Below are 4,844 nucleotides of genomic sequence, written 5' to 3' on the forward strand. Positions count from 1 at the left end.
CGGAATGGAGAGCCTGAGTCACAAACCTCAGGGATGTCAGTGCCATGCGATTTCATTCTTTCTGTGCCTTACCTTCCTCCTTTGTCCAGTGGGGTGTGTGTGAATAAGAGTATCAGCTGCATAGAATCAGTGTGAGGGAGAAATGAATCTGTAAATCTCTTCAGAACAGAGCCTGGTGTCAGCCAGTATGGAAGTGGGGGCTCCTAGCTATTTATCTTATGGTTGGGTCATTTGGCTAAGCAATGTGGATCTTAATCCAGCTATTGATGTGTTACTAAAAGTTTTCTTTTTCTTTCTTTTAATGAGATGGGAAGAAGGGGAAAGAGAGGCCATGGGAAGGAGGATATTATTAGTCTACGTCACTACTAAGCCAAGCGGAAGCCATTGGCTAACGTGGGCTCCAGGATTCCTTAGTGGAGCCACACTGGAATGGCCAGCTGCTTTCAGATAGTGTGACGTGGTGAGACTGAGGTCTGGAGGAAACTTGATTGGCACCGGACAGCCGTCAAGTCTTGCACTGGCAAAAGCTCTACTGAAGGCATGGGCTGTGGTTTAGTCAGTACTTCTTGCTTCAACTTTATATACAATGCGATTTTAGGTTAGCCATCAAACTACCACTAAGCACTTAGGAAAACTGAAAAAATTAAGAAAGCTCTGTGTGTTTGTCTGCTCAGTCTGAGCATCTGAAGGTGGCGTGACTCAAAGGGAAATCTCTGGACTATTGAGCTGAAGCCAGGGCTGCACAAAGGTTTGCAGAGTGCTCTAACCAATGTAGGTGCTGGCTGGCAAGTCAGGCTGGGAAGCAGCCAGCAGGAAATGTGCACGCAGCCCCACAAGGCTGCACCTGCCCGCCCTTGGAATGCCTCCTGCAGTTGAAAGCATCTCAGGTCAGGTCCTTTCTGAAATTCCTTTCCAGGAAGCCCCCTGAAGGTTCTTCTGAACTGAGAGCTCTAAGGAGTGGGCTTGGGACTTCGAGTTGACTCCAGGCGGTGACTGGAGAGGGCTGTGCAAAGCCCTGGCCCGTGTAGCGTCTGTCTTGAGCTATAACTCACTACAACTGAGCTACAGGCTAGGTCCAGGTGAGACTGAGGTGGTCTGCGTTGTTTTTCTAGAAATGGAAATGGCACCTGCTGAGTCATCTCAACTCTTCCCAGATGGCTTTTGTTAGCAACCATTTGTATTTCCTAGACTCCGGTTTATAAATGTCAACCGTTCTTAACCCCTTCTTCTCCACAGAACCTGTGTGGCCATCTCCGTCTCCTCACTGACAGTGTATGAGCCTGAGGGCTGGCAGTCTCTGAAGGTCAGGTGGCAGTCTTGCGATGCTTCAGGAGTATCTGACAGTGATACGGAAAGAGAGATTTTTAAGGGTAGTTGCTGTTTATGCCATGACAATTAGACTTGATCCCTTGTAAGCATTTCCTCCTCTTCCTCCTCCTATCTGCCATCTTCAAAGCAACGGGGCAGGAAAAAAATGCTGCTTTGCCCTATGTAGATAAGAACACAGCTGAGAGGGGAGAAGTTCACTTGGCCACAGCTCAATACTTGTAGAAAATACTGACACTCCACTCACTGGCACTGTGGTTTTGGTCTTGTTGCTCTTCTGTTTTTTAAAAACTCAGTCTCACATAAACCACAGGCTGGCCTGGTACTTTATAAGCAGCTAAGGCTAACCTTGAACTGTTGATTCTTCCGTCTCTGCCCCTCCCCCCCCCCAAATCCTGGGATTATAAGCCTGTCCCATTGTGCCCAGACACTTGCAGCCAGTGCTCTGTGATAGGTGATAGCTCTAATTCCTCAGTATCCCTTGCTTGCCATGCCTTCCCTGTGAGACTTGATTTGTTCTGGGTCAGTCTGGGGCTGAAGGGTGACAACAGGACATGTCATGATAAAGGAGGCCATGTAACAGGCCCAGTGAGGGGTTTATCTTGATCTTGGTAAGGTTGAATGATATTTGGCCTATTGCATTGTACAGCTGTGGGGTTGAGGATGGTGTGGGGAGGTGGACTGGGCAGAAGAGCGGAGAAAGCTTTTGCTTCAGGTCTGGAGAATAGCTAATCTTGAGGTCGGCTATGTTCTATGTTACCGATGGGTTAAACAAAAGTTCTAGAACCCAGAGAATCAGAGAGGGAGGGGTAAGGGTAGAGGGAGGGGGAGAGAGGGAGAAGATGGGGAGAGGGAGATGGAGGTCTAAGGGTGCCCAGGGCTTCTGTCTTCACATGATACACTCCTTTGGAGCATCAATAAGGTTTCATACTGAAACCTCCCTGGGTGTTAGGTTAGGAGAGCAACGCTAGTTTTCTATCATGTCCCAGCACTGGCATCGTATGCAGAAAGTGAGTGGCCACTATCTGACTCAACGAACAAAGACTGAGTAACAGGTGACGTCATTGCTACCAGGAAGATGGTCAGTGAGGTGGGGAAGATCATGGAGCAACAGACTTGGACGTAGGGGCAGCCAATAGGGCTCAGCAGGCAAAGTGCTTGCCATGCAGCTCTGGTGACCTGAGTTCTATCCCTGGAACCCACGTGGAAATAGAAGGACCCAACTCCATAAAGGTGGTCTCTGACTTTGACATTCGAACCATGGCACATGACCCCACAGCCCACACCCAAATCCATACAACAATTTTTAAAATGAAAAAGGACTGCCAGGAGCTGGCTTGCTGACCAGCACACACATTTAAGACAATAAAGGGGATTTGTTTTGGGGGAGTCACGTTTGTCTGTGAAAATGGAAGGCATTTTCTACCTATAAAATGAGGCCAGCGGTGTGACTAGGGTAGTCAGGGTTGGCTCATTTAAAATAGATGCCAGATTGGAAGGAAGACGTCTAATATCATAGAGCAGTGATTCCCAGGCATGGCAGCCGAATCACCTGGGAGACGTAAAAGCTTCCGGATGCTCAGACTATGCCTCAAATAACATCTCCCTCCGGGGAAGACACCAGCTATCAGTGGTTCCAATGAGTCCACAGGGGACTCCGCTGTGTGTCTGTGGTGTCTCGCCTTGGTTAGAACCATGAGCATTGGATCCTGAGCTTCGGGAAGGAGTCACACCCCCACTCCTATGTGGCCAGAACTTGGCTCAGCACTTAAAAAAAATGATATGCTTTGAAAATGTAATCAATAATAATTTTAAAACTCACGCACATGTGGAAAATGTGAGCTGGGGGGTGGGTCACGTGGGAAAGTGTTCGCTGTGCAAGGCTGAGGGCCTGGGTTCGATCCCCCAGCACCCACCTTAAACAATTATAAAGCAGGTCTTGATGGCTTGTGTGTATAAGTCATCATGTATAAGTATAAACTAGCCTAATTGGCAAGCCCTAGATCGATCACACACACACACACACAAAGAGAGAGAGAGAGAGAGAGAGAGAGAGAGAGAGAGAGAGAGAGAGAGGGAGAGAGAGAGAGAGAGAGAGAGAGAGGAGGAGATACTGTCTTACAAAATAAGGTGGATGTGTCTGAGAAACACCTGAGTCAAGTCTCTGACCTTTGCACACATGCATGTATATACACACACACACACACACACAGAGAGAGAGAGAGAGAGAGAGAGAGAGAGAGAGAGAGAGAGAGAGAGAGAGAGAGAGAGAGGGAGGAGATACTGTCTTACAAAATAAGGTGGATGTGTCTGAGAAACACCTGAGTCAAGTCTCTGACCTTTGCACACATGCATGTACACACACACACACAGAGACAGGGGTAGGGTGGAGTGAGGAGAGACCAGCTTATTGTTGTTCATTACTAAGGAAACCCAGTGTTTTGTAGCCTACGAGGCTGGATCTCACGCCCTGTTGGAGCTGCTTCTGTGCTTAGGAGGGCAATGAATTTTCAGCAGAGCAGAGCAGAGGTGGGTGAACCCCTCACCCCGAAACCTTGTCAGATGCCACAGGTGTGGCAGGCCAAATCTTTTAATACCATTTCCACTCCTGGGAATTAAATTCATTCTCTGTGAACAGGGATTCATAAATCCTAGCCCTGCCTTCAGAACAGCAGTGTGATTTCACCAGGGTGATAAATTGCTCCTATCAAAACAGACATCGAATCTCCCAGGGACATAATGGGCTCCCACGGTACAAAGTGTCACGTCTTAAGTGCCTGTGATCAAGACTGGTGCTGCAGCATCAAGTCTTGGGAAATCAATGATAGTATTTTCTTCTTTGAGCCTCTCTTAAGTTGAGAGAGGTAGAGAAGAGTGGGTGAAAGGGATATGATTGAATTAGAAAAAAAAATCTGTCATAAAAATGTTCTCCAGAGCCCATCAGCTGCAGGTTATAGGGTGAGGCTGGGGTTTGGATGGTTGGAGGAGAAGTGAGGGGTTAGCTTTTACAGTCTCCCTGGCTAAATGTGAAATGTGGGTGGGTGAGGAAGTGTGCTGTCAGGGAAGGTGATTTATGGAGGCCCAGAGGTGCTCCCTGACTGAGAAACTTGCCTGCTTACCAGCCCAGATTGCCTGCTGTTCCCCTAGAGCGGAGGGGCAGAGGCAGAGGCCCCCTGACAGAAATGCAACTGTCACCTGGGAAGAGAAATGCGTTAAGCAATCTGCAGCTCTCATCCTTTTACCTTAAATCGCAGCCCCTACATTCCTGGCCCCTTGCACTGACCTACAAGTCGACGGAAGCGTGGACACCATGCCCCTTACTTCTCTGTCAGTTCTTCTGTTTTGTGACTTCTTTGTCACTTAGACTCTTGACTTTGCGGGAAAGGACACAGCTTCCTTCCCCAAATCATATTGAGTCTCGCTGCATATCCAGTCTGCATTGGATGCATTCTTTAGGACCTGACTGGCTTGTCACCTCTCTAGGAAGCCTTCTTGGATGCTGACTGGGGCTCTCCCAG

The sequence above is a fragment of the Mus musculus genome, chromosome 12, assembly GCF_000001635.26.
Source record: "Mus musculus strain C57BL/6J chromosome 12, GRCm38.p6 C57BL/6J".
Lineage (NCBI taxonomy): Eukaryota > Metazoa > Chordata > Mammalia > Rodentia > Muridae > Mus > Mus musculus.